The 18,366-nt window shown below is 37.3% G+C and overlaps 1 long non-coding RNA gene across 1 annotated transcript; it reads right to left on the minus strand.

Moving 5' to 3' along the window:
* Positions 1 to 4,907: 4,907 nt before the first annotated feature.
* On the minus strand, positions 4,908 to 11,046 carry LOC117284751. The gene is made up of 3 exons (XR_004515862.1): positions 10,852 to 11,046; positions 6,588 to 6,658; positions 4,908 to 5,362 (listed from the first exon to the last, which is right to left on the minus strand). It is a non-coding gene; the product is annotated as an uncharacterized LOC117284751 (long non-coding RNA).
* Positions 11,047 to 18,366: the final 7,320 nt, after the last annotated feature.

The following is an 18,366-nucleotide window of genomic DNA, read 5'->3' on the forward strand; positions in this document are numbered from 1 at the left end:
AGCAAGGCAAATCCAGAGGGCTTTGTGGTAGAAGAAATTAGAAGCTACCCAGGTGAACTTTCTGAATTGTTGCAGCAAAGTAACAAAGCAGATGAATGAGTCTCTAGAAAAACAAATCAGAAATAATTCAAAGATAACTAAGGAAATGATGACTGTAATGAAGGACTTGGTTAGTGAATCTAGAGCAGATACAGATAAAAAATAGAGGAGCTTAGGAAAGTGATGGAAACCATGGATGCTCAATATAGGAAAGAATTGGATTCCATGAAACAGATTCAAACAGATATCTAGGAGATTAGAAATTCTATTGAATGTGCATGCAGCAGAATCAAGCAATGTGAGAGTAGAATATCAGATCTAGAAGAGATCTGATATTGATAGTGATCATAATATATATGATAGATAGTGATCATAAAATGAAAGACTTCTTAAAAATAATAGGAAATCCGGGCATGGTGGCTCATGCCTATAATCCCAGCACTCAGGAGGCTGAGGCAGGAGGATCTCTGTGAGTTCGAGACCAGCCTGGGGGCTACACAGTGAGTTCCAGGGGCAGTCTCAACTACATAGTGAGACCCTGTCTCAAAAAACCCCAAAAATTAAAAATAGTAGGAAACCACAAAAAAATCAATCCAATAGCTGCTAGGTGATGCAAAGAACAATGACATAAGATTGACAGGAATCAATGAAAAAATCAGAAGATAGAACAAAGTCCATAAAATACCCTTTCACAGAAGTAATGGCAGAAAATGTCCAAAGCATGGAAAAGGAATTTGATATACAGATAACAGGTATACAGAACTCCAGTTAGCCATGATCAGAAAAAAAAATCTACTACACTAAAGCATATAATAGTCAAGATCCAAGAAATTCTACAAAGTAGAATATAAAAGATGTTACAGAAAAGAACCAAATCCTCTTTAAAGAAAAGCCTATCAGGGGCCTGGGATTTAGCTCAGTGGGGCTGTGCCTGCTTTACAAGTGAAAGGTTGTGCATTCAATTCCCAGTACCAAAAAAAAGAAAAAAAAAAAAAAGAAAAAAAAAACACTTGGAATCACAGCTGAAATCGAAACACAAATTCTTAAGTCAAGGACAGCTTGGAGTGAACTATTTCAAGCCCTAAAAGAAAACAACCTCCAACTCAGGCCCCAAAGCCTCATGCAGTCATAGTTGGGGCTTTTCAGAGGTGGCTGGATCTGGAGTGTATGATGCTGGGTTCAGATGTGTGATTATTAAATTAGTCCACTGATTGTTTTGGTATAGTTCTGGGTAGGATGAAGGGTGCTCCAACCTGGGTGTGAGTGCTATTCACCCTAAGGATGGGTAGCTTGATTAAGATATAAGGACCAGGGCCTAGGATTTAGCTCAGTGGTGCTGTGTCTTCCTCTCAAGTGCAAGGTCCTGAGTTTGATCCCTGGTAACACACACACACACACACGATAGAAAGGACAGAAAGAGGGTTTTTGGTATTTTGTCTCTTGTTATTTATTGTCTTCTGACTGACATGAACTGTTTCTCCTCTGTGATGCCCCTTTGCCTTGCCACCCTGCATTGGAGCCAGCCAACTATGAACTGAAGCCTGTACAAATTATGAGATAAATAAACCTTTCCTTGTCTAACTTTGGGTATTGGTTATTTTGACTCAGCAACGACAAAAAGTAACTAAGACAATTATCTTTCAAAATTGATGGGATAAGATACTTCATTGAGAAAGAGCACTTGAAGAAACTCATGACCACCAAACCAACATCCCCAAAGTTCTGAAGGATATTCTAGAAAACAACAATAAAGACATCAGTTCCATGAATCTTAATAGAAAGATTCCACCAGACAAGGAAAACAATTATACAGAGGGTATAGAAAGGGAACCAACAACAGGAAAATAACATGACACGGATAAGTCAATACATATCAGTTATAACCATCAATGTAAATGGTCTCAATTCACCAATCAAAAGAAAGATGTTAAAGCTGAGGGTGTATCTCAGTGCTACTGTGCCTGACTGGTGAGCACAAGGTCCTAGTTTGATCGTCAGTACCAAAAATAAACAAACAAACAAACAAACAAAAGAGACAGATGAGCAGAATGGATTAACTACAAAACAAGATCCAGCAATATGCTGCATACAAGAATCATGTTTAATTTAAAAAGAAATTCATAGACAAGGATGGAAAATAATACTCCATGCAACAAGAACCCAGACAAAAGTAGGGGTAGAAGAAGAAAGGGTGGACCTTTTGTGCCTGCCCCAAGGAGGTGTGTACTTGAGCTAGAACAATAAGGAAATCTCAGGTAGAAGGAACAAGAGGAACAAAAGACTGAAGTTAAGCCAGGGATTTAGCTCAGTGGCACCACACCTACCTCACAAGTGAAAGATCATGAGTTCAATCCCCAGTATGCCACCCAAAAAAAGAAAAAAGAAAAAAAATTGATAGTAAATATGATACTCTGACATCAAGATAAAACAGTCTTAATTAAAGAGTGGGAATAGACAGTGCTAGGTTTCCCAATAGGTAGACATTTAATTATATGTATTTAATTATACTTACTTTTTTGACCCCACTTTTGCTTTTGCCAAAGCATTTCCACCAAACCAGACCAATGATTCACTTATGTGCATGCTAATTTTAACTCTTAATAGGGACATGAATTTGAAAACATTATAGATAGGCCAGGTGTGGTGGCGCAGGCCTGTAATCCCAGCACTTGGGAGGCTGAGGCAGGAGGATCACTGTGAGTTCGAGACCAGCCCCGGCTACATAGTGAGGTCCAGGGGAGTCTCAACTACATAGTGAGACCCTGTCTCAAAAAATGTATATAGATATGTACTTCTTACTTCTTAGTATGGGCCTTTTCAAATATACATAAAATTAGACTAGTAATGAGTTACTATTTTCTCACCAATTATCAACTCATAGCTACTTTTACATAATTCCCTTAAACAGTATGGACTTTTAAAAATATCCATAACTTCAATATTATTATTATTGATAAAAACAACAATATTCATGAATACTATGAAATTTCAATTTAATGTTCGAATTTTCCCCAATTGTTTCATTTTTCTTGTGTAATTTGTTTGACACAGGTCTCAAATAAGGTCCATACACTCTGTATTTCATTGATACTTCTCTTACGTCTCTCTTAATTAATTGGTTACCTGATCCTCTATTTTAATTTTAAATTATGAAGGCAGGGGATTTAGCCCAGTGGCACCTCTCAAGCCCAAGGTCCTGAATTTGATCCCCAATACTAAAAAATTTTTTTTTTAAAAAATTGTGGCTTCAATTTTGTTGCTGAGAAAAACAGATTGTTTATCCTTCAAAATCCCTCACATACTGGATTTCCAATGGTGTTAACAAAATCTTTTGTTCCCTCTATTTCCTGTAAATTTGTAGATCTAGAGGCTTGTTTTGATTCAAGATTGATTTTTGGCAGAAAGTTTTCATAAGTGTGGTGCGGATTTTCATGAAGAAATATACTATATGTAGGTGAATCTCTTTTTTGTGATGTTAGCAGTGGTCAATGATCATTGCCTAGATTCATTATTTTACTGACATTTTTTAAGATGGTGAGATTCCACTTTTGTAATTTTTCCTTCATTTACAGTTTTAAAACTCTTACAAAGGGAAAATTTCTCTCAAAAACTACTTGGTCACTATGATTTTGGATTCCCTATACTTCATTCTATGAAGGGGGAATTTACCATATTTTATGTATTTGAATTCAGCAGTTCATTAGAGTTATTATTCTTGATGATTGCTCTATTCTTTCCATTTTTTTTATGGTGGTAGAGATTGAACCCAAGTTCTGGAACAAGTGATCTACCACTAAACTACAACCCTACACCTCTTATTATTCTGTTTTTCTCTCCCTTTATTTTTTGTGTTGGCTCCTAAATGCTTGACACAACTCCAATAATCTTGGATTGCTTTTTGGTATGGTAATCAATAAAAATATGCATAAGTAATTTGAATATTTATGACATGTTAACTGCATGATCACAACTCTAAATTACCATTTAATTATGTTTCATATAAACATATGAAACCACATTTGTCTCCAGTGTGAGTATTACGTTTATATACAAGGTAATCAAAGTTTCCTTTAATTCAATATCCTACAAATTTCTGTCTTTACAGAGAAATAGTCAATACATGATTTCACCTCCTAAACAGAGCATTTACTGTTATCTAAATACATTTTGAAAAATAAAATGAGGAGAAATTTCTTCCTTCTTAAAAATATGTTCCTTTAGCTGTTGGAATAGTTGATAAAAGACATTCTTTCACATTGTGGAGGGAAGTTCTGGGACAATCAATAAAACCTGGTATAATTATGCCAGTCAAACTTGGATTTTTCATTGGGATGCTTCAAAGAGGAGGCTATCCTGTTTAGTTCCTTTGCTGCAATCTTTACTGCCTTGCTTAGCCACTGCAGTAGGTTTTCATTTAGCTCCCCCTTTTCCTTGTTTGTATTTCTTTTCCTAGAGGTTTATCTTTTTTTCCTGTTGAGTTTTGTTTTTGGCTTAGTTTCAACTTTTGCAGGAGCAGGTTTGACCTGAAATCTACAGATCTCTTGGCTCTTTACGGCTTCTGAGCTGAATTAACTTTCTTCATAAAAGTCTTGGGCACCAGAGTGGAAAGGTGGGCTCTGGGTTTATAGGTATTCACAGAGTTAGGCTATCAGGCCGCTGGCAACCCTACAGTCTAGGTTAATGGGATCCATGGTGTAAGAATTAGATGGACCAGATTTTAAAAATTATCTATCAATAATCTATGTATTCAACATTCCTTAGGGCTGGGGATTTAGCTCAGTGGTTCTGGCATCTGCCTTACAAACACAAGGGCCTGAGTTCAATCCCCAGTACCAAAAAAAACCAACAACAACAAAAAAATTCCTTCTTCCCTTTAATAAACAAATGGTAGCATTCTTCACATACTTTTCTCCACTTGGCTTTTTTCACCTACCAGTCTGGCAGGAGATCACATCAAAGTAGTATACAGAGTATATATTCTTCATTTTTATAGCTTCATAATACTTTATCTAGTGGATATATTGCAGTTGATTTAACTAGTCCTGTTGAGGAATATTTAGTTTAGGTTTTACCATTCTGCTAGTACATATCGAGTTGCAATAAATACACCAGTATATGTGTCATAATGCATTTTTCTCCAGTGTTTCTTTGGCATGGATTCCAAGAAGTGAGATGGCTGAGTGACAGGGTAATTGTGCTGGATACTGACCATTTCTCCTCTAATGCAGTGATGTTGCTTTCCATTCCTACCGTCAAAGTATGAGAATGTTTCCTCATAGGCTCATCAAAAGACTGTGTGGTCGAACCTTTAAATTTTGCCAGTCTGTTAAGCGAGAAATCACATAACAATTTAATTTTAATTCATGTTCTTATGAATAAGGTTGAATATTGTTCATATCTGAATTGTTTCCATAATTTCTTGAGTCCTGGCTTAACAGTTTTAAAAACACAACATGCTTGGATATATTATGGTCTTTTTTTCATGCTCAAGTACTATCTTTGGCCAGTAGAAACCTGCTCAGCTTTTCTCTTTTTTTGAGAGAGAGAGGGTATTGTTAAATTGCCCAGGTTGGGCTCAAATCTTCAATTCTTTTCTTGCCTCAGCCTCCCAGAATGCTAGGATTACAATTACAGCACTACCACACTATCACACCACCACACCTAGCTTCTTGTGTCCTTTTGTCATGACTTGAATATTCTTTAGTCTCCATCTCCACCCCAGTAATCTCTGATAGCATCTCTGCTATGTACATGATGCTCTATACTTATCTTGTACATTCAATATACCCAAATTGACATCAACCATTGCTTTAAACCATTGATGGAATAATAATTTTATCTGCTAAACCACGTATCCATGTTCATACTCATATCACTACTTGGCATTATAGTGTATGTGGTATTTCATTGTTTGTCTGTTTCCTCCTGTTTATTCTAAGACCCTGGATCCTAGTTGCATTGAAGGCAAGGAGTTTTGTTTTTCTCATTAATGTATACCAAACGCAGAACAGGGACTGATATGCTAAAGTGCTTGGAACCTTTAATGGCCCTTTTATCAGAAGTTGTGATTATAGCCTCCTACACAAGGAGACTGGTAATCATCCAGACTGAGCCCAAGGACATTTACTCATTCATTTCCATATACTGAGTAGCTTATCTGTTCCAGACAGTATTCTGTACATGATAGCAATGTTTACATTAGCCTGGAGACTGACTTGTTATGACTGCTTTGACAGACTACTGCCCTAACTGGGAACTGATAAACTTCTAGACAGATGCTCAGGCAGGAATGATTCCTTTCTAATGTTAAACCAGAACTAACCTAACAGAGTCAATTAAATTCCTGGAAGTAAAAAAATAGTAGTGGGAGTATTTTCTTCTCTCAAGATTTATCCTGCAATGCAGACAATACTAAAGCTTAATACACTGCAAATGTGTGTGTTTTATTTCTGGCTTATATTTTCAAAAGCTGTCTATGATACCTATGTTCCATGCAATTTATGTCAAAATTATGTCTTTAGGTGTGAGAGAAAGCAGCCATTACTTACATTTGTTGAAGTCCTGTTGTGTGCCAGAAAGTCCTTGAAGATTTTCTCATTATGTTTTCTCTTGGAGTCATCTAGAAGATAAAGCACACTACCACTTATTTTTAAAAAAGAGCAAATCATAAAAAGACTTTTTACTTTTCTTCAGCACCAAAAGTAATTTATCTTAACACAGAAGTATTGTCAGGTACTATCTGCACAGAATTTTCTATTATTCCTTCCACTGTTATACTAGTCCAGGCCTATTTTTCCCACTACATAATATGCCAATCACTGAAGGGAGTTTTGCAAAAGAGTTTATTCACGAGATGGCTGAGGGAGGAGGGGGAGTCCCATGCTTCAAATTCACTGCCACAAGGATAGGATTTGGGGATATTGATGGGATAAAGAAGCAGGATGAATAAAGGACTGGAGGTACTGGTGATTTTTATCATATCTCTCATCTTGGAAACCCTAGGGATGAGGGATTATGATCCTGGATCCCAAGATCTCCCTTCATTTTAACAGCTATTCAGTTTACTTATTATTAAATCTGTAGTCAGATAAAGATATAGGCAGATAAGAGGAAAAGTAAACCAGGGAAACTCGCTTGTGAATCCTGTTAAATAGCGAAACCTGGAATTATTCTAAAGCTTTCCCATGTGTGTCTGAAAGCTGGGACTCTGAGTATTTTAATTTCCCTGGGTGATTGATGCTGGCGAGAGAATTACTTAATTTTTTCAAAATAGTGATCAATATTACTTTTAAAATTACGATTATTGTTTTAAAAATTGAAAACAACATATATGGCAAAAAAGCATTAAAGCCTGACTGAGATGATCACAGCAAATATGTACAAATTATATGTGGCGAATTCATATAATATATGATGCATTCCCAGTAGTCAATAAACAGAGGAGCAGACAGAGTGGGCAGCCTCTAAGACCATCTTCTATCTTCCTGTACTTGTGTAATCCTCATCCCTGAATGCGGTTAGGAGTTAGGAGAGTATAGTAGTTTAAGTTTGAATTATTGTAAAGCTTTTCTTTTTGTGTTTTGAGGGCACAAGTTTCTCTTAATGCTCTAACCTCCTTGGGAGGTTGACATATGATGCTTCCCAGAGAGTTGCTCAATTTGTGTTGTAACAAAGTTATAAAATATAAAATATAAATACCATAAAATTTACCATTTTAATTATTTTTCATGTGTACAGTTCAGTGGCATTAAGTACATTCACACTGGGCTGAGGATGTAGCTCAGTGGTAGAACACTTGCCTAGCTTGTGCAATGCCCTGGGTTCCAAACCCAGTACCAGAAAAAAAAAGTACATTCACATTGTTGTGCAACTATCACCACTATCCATTTTCAGATCAGATTGGGCATGTTCAGGGTGGTATGGCCATAGACCACTACCCAATTTCAGAATTTTCATTTAGCATAAGTGAAATTCTATATCTATTAAATGATAATTTTGTTTTTCCCCTCCTCCAACCCCATTCTACTTTCTGTTTATATGAACTCCACTACTCAATATACCCAAGAATAGTGGATTCATACAATATATATTTGTCTTTTGGTGTCTAGCTTCTTTCACTTTGTATAATAATTTCTAAGTTCACCCCTACTATAACAACTAACAGACTTTCATTTCTTTTCAAGGCTGAATAATATTCCATGGTGTGGATATATCATATTTTGTTCATCCATTCCCCAATCTATGGACATTTGGGTTATTTCCACCATTTGGCTATTGTGAATAATGTTACTATGAACATGAGTGTAAAAGTACCTGTTTGAGTCTCTGCTTTCATTTTTTGGTGTATATAACCAGAGGTAGAATTGTTGGATCATATAATTCTATACTTCATTGTTTGTGGAACTGCCATACTGTTTTCACAGAGGCTCCTACCATTTTACATTCTGACCAGCAAAGCACAAGGGTTCCAGTTTCTCCACATCCCCACCCATATTTTATTAATACATTTTTGTAAATAAAAGCTTCCTAATGGGTATGATTTATTTTTTAAGTGGTATTATTTAGGATTGAACCCAAGGTCTTTGCCCTGAGCTACATCCCCAGCCCTTTTAAAAATTTTTTGAGACAAGTTCTAGCTAAATCACAGAGTATCTTAGTTACTTCTTTGTTACTTCAACAAAATACCTGATATACATAAGTTGAAGGCAGAAAGGTTTATTTTAGCTCACAGTTTGTAGAGGTTTCAGTCCATAGTCAGCTGACTCCAAGGCAGGGTGACTTGGCAGAGGAGAACATGGCAGAACAGGCAACAAAAAGGCAGCAGCAGTGAGCCTCTCTTTTCCTTTTTACTGTTCAGGTTACAAGCCTATTGACTGGTGCCATTCATACCCAGGGTGGGTCTTCTGTCCAGTAAATCCACCCAGGAGCACCTAGAGCCATGCTAATCCAATCAGTGGACTAATCCAGTTACCATACACCCATGACCCAGTTACTCCCAAGCCCCACCTGGGAGCGCATGAGGCTTTGGGGGAGATTTTAGATATAAACCATAACACTAAGTTACCTAGACTGGGCTTCCTGTTCATTGTGGTCTTCCTGTCTCAGCCTCCTAGAGTGTTGGAATTGCAGGTATGCACTGCCATGATTTGTTTCAAAAACAGACTTTATTTTATACTAATTTTAAATTGAAGAGCATATAATTTTAATTACAATATTATTGAAAAATTTACAATACTACATATGGCAGAAAATATGGGTATGAGTTATGTGAAAAGTAGAACATCTGCACACTATGTAGGATTCATGTCTGTAATACGTTAGCTGGACTAACTAACCAATAGATACGTGAGTCGGTGATAACAGAAAATCACTTAAAGAGCAATATTTGTACTCAGTGAACATTAAAATACCAGTGAAAACCAGACATAATATTCAGTGAAAGAGGCAAATTACAGGAGAATATATTTTATAATTATAATTTTGAAGACTTGGTGTATTTTTATATATTTTATATAAATGTTTTTCTTGATATATAAATTATCTACAAACATATCTATGCCTCAAAGTTCTTTATCCCAAATAATGAACACACACGTGCATCTTTCTGTTCAGATCTGTCAGACAGGGGGTGGATATTTAATGTTAGGGTTTAGAGACCAGAGAAAATACTGTATTTACAGGACTGCTGTCAGTGGTTGGTAAATCCCCAAAAGATCTGACTGATGCCAGGGGAACAAGCTCCTCCCTTACTCCCTTCTCTCCTTGAAAATCCTCTATCCTTAGATTTTTAGAACTATTGTCTTAATTCTGATCACCAGGTGGCATCTGTCTTCATCTCCTCCGTTCAATGAAAACGTTTATACATTTTAAAGAACAAACACAATGGTATTTTTGCATATTAGAAATTCATTTTCATTTTTACCTGCAAACAGCTTAGATTTTCAGACAAATGATCTTAGTATATAAATTTGATTTTGAATATAGAATATAAAAATTCCCTCGTTAGTCTTCCACGTGAAGGATATTACAGGCCAGAAGGAAAAAATATTCTGCACACATGTGTATCTTAATGTGTGCGGCAATGAAAATGAATGGTGTAGTGCTCATACATATAAGTTAGATCAAGGGACATTGCGCATTAACAGGTGAGTATTCTAGCTCATCAGATTGAAGAAGCAACATGATACAAAAAACTGTGCAAGTGACACCAAGTCTCTGCAGTTAGGAAACTGCGGATTATATGAGAAGGTTTCTGAGGCTATGGTATGTACCGTATTAAAACAGCAAGGAAGAATCATTTATAAAGAAAGACTGGAATGAGAGATTTTCACTAAAGCAAATTAACTTGTCATACTAAGCATGTGAGTGTCAGTCTATGAAAGCTTGTTATACCAATTTCTGAGCGGTATACTAAAGGGTAGTTAGAACGTGTAGTTAGAATGTCTTTACTGCATCTGAATCATTGTCACATTTTTCTCTCCTCTTGACAAATATCATGCATGTCTTGTTTTATTTTATTTATTTATTTATTTTTTTGGGTACCAGGGATCAAACTCCGGACCTTGCCCTCGAGAGACAGGCGCCAGAATCACTGAGCTAAATCCCCCGGCCCATGCATTTCTTATTTTCGATGGAGTATAGCTTGTATCCACTATTTCATGCTGTAAAAACATATGAAGACAAGATTCATATATGGCAGAGGATGACCAGTGATCTTGTTTATAAACTGCTCCAGCCCTGTTTCCTTCCTCAATAAAAATGTCAAATATTCCATCATCTCCTCAGAAAGGAAATAGACGCAAAAACGCTCACGTTATCTTCTTTTGACAGGAGATTCTTTCAGTTTGAAAATTGGAAGGTTTGTCTTGACCCTGATCTCGTAGGTAGTGAAGCTGGCCTGGCTGACCCCACAGCCTCACAGCCATCTCTAGGAAGCTGCTGGCTAGCCCTCAGGAGGCACTCAGGTTCTCCGTTTTAGAAGTGAGCAGCCAGCGGGCGTTGGCCGCCGTCTCCGCCATTTCGCGGAACCGCAGCCACCGGGGTTCCCTCCGCCCCTCCGCGTTCCAGCACCGCCCCCGCTGCGGGCTACGCGCCGCGATCACAAGCGGAAAAGCACGTAGTGTGGCAGTTCGCCTCCGCGCGAAGCTCCTCCCCCGTCCCTTGAGTTTCCCCGTGCCGAGGGACAGATAGCTGACTCGCCAGAATCCTGCGTTAGGGACCTGGGAGGCCTGGCTGGGACAGAATGGTATTTTAAAAGTTGCGTTTGAAACAGTATACATACGATGATAAAGTGTTTTTATTTTTGTGTAGTGCTGGCGCTCCAACCCAGGGCCTTGCATATACTAGACCAGCACTTTACCATTGAGCTACATCCCCAACTACAGTGTTTTAATTGTTTTATATTGAAAGACTATACAGGATATCTATTCAGGTTTACATGCATTTCTCCCTCCCTTCCCCCTAACCTGTCCACAGTGTACAGTAGTGAGGGCTCTCTGAAGATAGCCTATGGTTCTAGTGTCCCAAGCCCCTTTATAATGGCTTTCCAACCCTTATTGCCGCTTGCCTATTGATAAAGAGAAGAATCTGAGATGTCCTGAAATCAGTTAAAGACCCAAGAACAGAGCGAGGAAAGTAATGAGAAGGCCGTCTTTAAGCTAAATCGTCAAATAAACAAAAGCTGGTCTACATTCTTTTCCTGTATGCTGAAGATTACCCACCAAGGCCACGATGCATTCTGCTCTTGGAGCCTGTAAACCAAGAAGCAGCAAAAACTTCTCTTTACGGATTAATCTTCTGTTGCAGGACTTTGCCCACTTCACGTTGCCCAGTTCTCTATCTACAGCCAAAGTAGGTCTAATGTAATTTGTGTTTTCTCTCTCCAAAATTTTATTATGGAGCACTCTGGCCCTTAGGTCTGGTGGCCATTTTTCCAACTGCTGTCTGGCCCAACTGCTGGTTATCTTAGATACTTTGTCCTTCACCTTTTAGTTAGCATATGTAACAGCTCAAAATTCTTTGGTTTCAGAGACTCCTTGGTCTCAAAAGTTTGATTAAACATCCTTTCCACAGTTGCCCAGAGCAATTTCTCTGAAGCTGGCTCTGATATCATATCAGTACCCTCAGAAGCAATCCACTGCCTACCAAGGGAACTACAAACTCTGTCCCAGCTGGCATTTAAGATTCCAACCACATAGACACAGATTACATTTCTAACTATGACTTCAAAGTCCTATGTGCTCTTGGCAAACTGCATCCTGGGTTAATCCCCCAAGGGACTCCTGCATTCCTCGTGTATCTCTCTAGCAAATGGATAAACCTTGGTCTTTGCAAATACATGGTGACATGCCATAGTTGATCAACTCTTAAGGAGGATTGTTGTCCTTATGTGAATCATGGAAACTGAGTCTCAGAGACGATAAGAACCAGGCCTTGTCTTTGAGAAAGATACTGGAGTTAGAGACATAAGAGACCTAATGATAGCTTGGTAGTGACAGTGAACAGTATTGTTTTGCACTGTAATAAAGAGAGGTGATAAGGTGCTCTCTCCTACTATGTGCAGCATTAATTTTATATTTTCCTGGGATTTTAAGTACACATTTTGTGACTATTAATCCTGACATGTCAACTTCATTGGATTAAAAAATGCCTAGAAGATTAGTAGAGCATACTTCCAGTTGTGTCTGGGTGGGTCATGGAGATGTCACCTTGGACATGATGTGGGATCACGTACTCACTCCTCTCTGGCACTGTTCTCTGGCCATAATTCACAGCCACCATGAACTAAGTATCTTTGTTCTGTTACGCCCTCCTCCTATGCAGTTTCTCTCTTGGTGCCAGCCAACCTTGAACTGAATTCCTTGAGACCATAAGCCAAATTAAACTTCTCCTCCTTTAAATTGTGAGTGCTGGGTATTGTGTCCAGCAATGGGAAATCTAATACACGTTCTTTGTAGAGCACTTGGAAAATACACAAAAAGAAAAACAAACAAATAAACAAAAGAAAGGAAGTAAATCCAAAAATCCCACAACTGGAATAGGCCACCCCATTCTAGAATTTGCTGACATCTAGTGGTAGGTTCAATGTCAAGTTATACCTATAATTGAGAGGTCAAGATAGGGGAAAAAAACCCCATTTCCAGGTTTCATTTTACTCTGGTGCTAATAGGTACAGTTTCCCATTTTTATCACATTGCTTCTTTCTTAAATGTTGATCTTTTAGGGCTCAGGATATGTCTATGTTATACTTATTTGGAACGGTGCATATATATTATGAAATTACAATGCAAATACATACCAGTTCAATAACTACTCTTATGGAGATAAAATCTGTTACATTGTGCTAAAGGGCCAAGGCATAAAGACCAACACCTCTTGGTATCCAAGGCAGTGTTATATAAAGGAAAAAGCTCAGGCTTTGGAATGACACACAGAAGTGAGGAACGAAGGGAAAGGATCCAATATTTATTTAGGAGCACTCCCTACACAGCACTATATAGTCAGACATTTACATGTATAATCACTTCATAGATAGTAATAGAATATATAATTAAGGTAATAAGGAAAATGGAAATGAAAAAATCATTAACCAATCCAAATGGAGTAAGAGAAAAAAGAAAAAGCAACATAGAACAAGCAGAATAAGTAGAAAGCAAATAGTAGAATGGTAGGCTTAAGACCAGATATATCAGTGATTACATTATAGGTAAACAGCCTAAACATTCCAATTAAAAGACAAAACTTGTCAGGCTGGATTTTATTTTTACTTTTTAAAAACTCAGTTATTGAATTTTATTTTGTATTAGTACCTGCTTGCATTACATAATGATTACTTACCTCATAGAGAGTTGTTCCATGTGCATAACACATTTTTTTTCAGGCTGGATTTTAAAAAGAACTATATGTAACTTAGAAGAAATTCACTTATATAAAGCTACAGAAGGCTGAAAGTAAAATAATGGGAAAACACATGCCATGCAAATATTAAGAAAACTATTAAGATTATATTAATGTCAATAAAGTCTATTTTAAAGTAAAGCACTAGGAGGACAAATGGGGCATTTCACAAAGATAAAACTCAACTTGTCTGGAAGATAAAATAATTATAAATTTGCAAGTATCTAGTAATATAACTTCAAAATATAAAAAGCAAAATTTCGTAGCACTTAAAGAGAAATAGTAGCTGGGCATGCTGGTGCACGCCTATAATCCCAGCACTTGGGAGGCTGAGTCAGAAGGATTCCTGTAAATTGGAGGCCAGCTTGGGCTACATAGTGAGTTCAAGAATACCCTCAACTATATAGTGAGACCTGTCTGAAAAAAATCGAAAGAGAATAGAAAAATCTACAGTCACAGCGGAAGAATTTTTAAAACTGTTTTTTATTATACAAACATACACAGAACAAAAATCAGAAAATAAAATGGGAAAAAACCCACAATTTAAATCTCTATCACTAATTTTATTGTTAACATTTTATTAAATGTATCCAACACAAATATATTTTCCTGTGAATTTTTGTGTATACAGTCTATTTTTATATGCATACACAAATGAATAAAAATATCATAATGTACACACTGTCCAGTTACTTTTTCATTGCTGAGATGCAGTACCCAACATGTGTAACTGTAAGGAGAAGAGGTTTGTTTTGGCTCACAGTTTGTGGAAGTTTTATGACTCCAAGGCAGGGTGGCGTGGCAGAGGAGAAAGGGTCCTTGGTGTGGTAGGCAGGAAGCAGAAAGAGATCACAGGAAGGAGAGAGAGAGACTCTTCCAGGCCTCCAATGACCCACCTCCTCCAACAAGGCTTCACTGCCCAGATCACACTTAGTTATAAACTCATCAGTGGACTAACTCTTTGATAAACGTCACACCCCATGAGCCAATCACCTCCTCAAAGCCCCACCTGTGAGTGCATCTAAACCGTAATGCTACTTGTTACCCATTTTTACTTGTGAATAATGTATACCATAAATCTTTCTACGTACAAAATTTGGTTCTGTTATAATTTTTGAAGGCTAGATTGTAGCTTACTATATGAAAGACCATAACTTAACCTATCCTCTGCTGGATATCACGTAATTATAATCATGAAATTATAAGCAGCTCAGCAATGAATAAACTTGAAGACATATTTGAGTGCATTATTTGTCTTACATGTTTTGGGGATGGTTATCTAGAAATTAAATTCATGGATTCAAGACATACACATTTAAAAACTAACATATTTTCATACTTTTATTTAAAAATCGTAGTTTATACTCATAAAATCATGCAAAAGGAATTTCCATTTTTCTACCTCCACAAATACTGGGAAATATACTTCCTTGATTAGTTTTACATTTTAACATTTATTAGTACATATTTGCAGTATGCAATGATTACATTCATCAAGGGGAGTTGATACATGTACATAACATGTCTTAATTCTTTTTTTTAAATTTTATTTATTATTTATTTAAAACATTTTTTGGACCAGGGATCAAACTTGGGACCTTGCAGGTGGCAGAACCATGGAACTAAATCCCCAGCATGTCTTAATTCCTTTCTTTGTTTTTTTTTTTTTTTTTGGTACCGAGAATCAAACTCAGGTCCTTGCGCTTGCAAGGCTGGGGGCCGAACCACTAAACTAAATCCCCAGCATGTCTTGATTCTTATTACTGCCCTTTCCCCTATCTATCTCTCTGTTTCCTATTATCTATTTTCTATTTTGTTCTTTAATTATTTATGCTTTGGGTTTCTCATATGAAAGAAACTATGTGATATTTAAACTTGTGGGTCTGATTTATTTCCCTTGACATTATGATCTCAAGGTGCACACATCTTCCTATAGAACACTGAAGTTTAACCTCCTTTGTGGCAGAGCACTGCTCCACTGTGTATAAATACCACATTTTCTTTATCCCTTCTTCCAAAATTTAGCTAATATAAATTGTGCTGCTATAAACATGGGTATACATGTATCGCTGAAATATGATGTCTTTAATGCCCTTTGGAAAGACAGCTAGAAGGAAAAGTGCTGAGTTAGATTAAATTAGAGCTTTAGCATTTTGAGAAATCTCCATACTGGCTTTCATAGTAGTTGTACTACTTTACATTATCATTAACAGTGTAGAAGTGTTCCTCCCCTCCCCACAGACTCAGCAGAATTTGGTGTTACTTAATTTCTTCATGGTAACCATTCATTCTTGAGTAAGATGGAATCTCAGTATTATGGCTTGAATCTAGATATTCCCCCCAAACCTCATGTAGTCATAGGCGGGGTTTTTCGGTGGTGGCAGGATCTAGGGTGTGTGATGCTGGGATTAAGGGTGTGATACTAGGAATAAGGGTGTGTGGTTACTAAATTAATTCACTGATTGGTTTAGTATAGACGTGGGTGTGGATAATGTGGAAGGCTCAATCCGGGTGTAGGTAGCACCACCCAAAAGGACTGTAGCCTGGATGGAGTATAAAGGGACAGAAAGACCGCAGGCTTGCTGCTGCTATCTTTTTGCTGCCTGCTCTGCCATGCCCCTCTGCCTCGGACCCAGCCGATTATGAACTGAAACCTCTACAAACCGGGACCTGAAATAAACCCTTCCTGCCGGGCATGGTGGTGCATGCCTGTAATCCCAGCACTCAGGAGGCTGAGGCAGGAGGATCGCTGTGAGTTTGAGACCAGCCTGGGCTACATAGTGAGTTCCAGGTCAGTCTCAACTACATAGTGAGACCTTGTCTCGAAAAACAAACAAGCAAACAAACAAACAAACAAAAAAGAAATAAATCTTTCCTTATTTAGCTCTTCTGAAAAATGTTTTATTTCAGCTACCAATTTTTTGATTGGGTCTTTTATTCTAGGAAGTCTTTTTTTTTTTTTTTAGTTTTACGTATTCAAAAGTTTTACCTCTTTGATTTTCCAGCAGATTAAGTATTTATGTTTTAATATTTAACTCTTTGATTAATTTTGATTTTATTTAGTACATTTAGAAATATGGGTCTGGATTCAGTCTTCTCTGTATGTATAGCCAATTTTCCCAACACCGTTGATTACAGAGGCCATCTTTTCCTGCAGCATATGTTTTTGGCCTCTGTCAAAAATCAGATGGCTGAATATGCTTGGGGTTGAATTTACATCTTCTATTCTGTTGCGCTGATTTACATGTCTGTTTTAGTGCCAGTACCATGCTGGTTTGTTTAAAAAATTTTTTTTGAGACAGTGTCTTGATATGTAGTCTAGGCTGGTCTTGAACTCACTATGTAGTCCAAGATATCCTCCTATTCATGGCAATCCTCCTGCCCCAGCCTCCCAAATACTGGGATTACAGGTGTGCACCACCATGCCTGGCCATACTGTTTTTATCACTGTAGATTTGTATTACAAATTGAAATCTTGGATTGTGGTCCCTCCTGCTTTGCTGATGTTTACCAGGATTGCTTTTGCTATGCTGGGTCTCTTCTTGTTCCATATGAATTTTAGGATCATTTTTTCTAGTACCATGAAGAACAATGATGGTATTTTGATTGGGATGACACTAAATCTATATATCAGTTTTGAAAGTATGGCCATTTTGACTGTATTAGTTTTGCCTATCCAAGAGCAGGGGATATTTTGCATTTTCTGATGTTCTCTTTCTTCTCCTGCTCCTAAGTACTATACGTTTCATTATAGAAGTCTTTCACTTCCTTGGTTAGGTTAAACCCTAAATATTTATCTTGAAGTTTTGTGAATGGTATTGTTTTGCTAATATCTCGATGGGTTCCTTATATATGCAAATACTATTGATTTTTGTTGGTTGGTTTTGTGTCTTGCTACATTACTGAATTTGCTTCTTAATTTTAGGAATTTTTTGTTTTGTTTTTTAATTAATTAGGCTTATTAGTACATTTTAGACATACAAAATGATCACATTATAGGGAATTTGTCCTGCACATGATATATCTTGAGTCCTCTTTTTTTCCCATTCCCCTCCACTCTTTCAACCCTTCTTCCCCTCCACACTTATAAGAGATTTCCATTTCCCCCTTCTATTCTTTTCCCCTTCCTTCCCTTACTCCTCCCTACCTTGTTTCCCTTCCCATTTTCATATGTTCTTCCTACTTCTCAATATATATCTTCCATTATGCTCCTTGTTTATTCTTTGGGTTTCTCATGCACGAGAAGCAAAATGATATATATATTTTTTTAATTTTATTGAGTTTATTGGTACATTTAGGGATACAGTACAGTTACATTCATTGTTGGGATCATCCACCTCTACATGGCAAGTCTTGATTCTCATTTTTTCCCCTTACCTCTGCCCTCCCTTCACCCCCTCCTCCCCTCCCCATCTACAAACACTTTATTTT

This window comes from Fukomys damarensis, unplaced genomic scaffold, assembly GCF_012274545.1.
Source record: "Fukomys damarensis isolate Sample0158 unplaced genomic scaffold, DMR_v1.0_HiC HiC_scaffold_39, whole genome shotgun sequence".
NCBI lineage: Eukaryota > Metazoa > Chordata > Mammalia > Rodentia > Bathyergidae > Fukomys > Fukomys damarensis.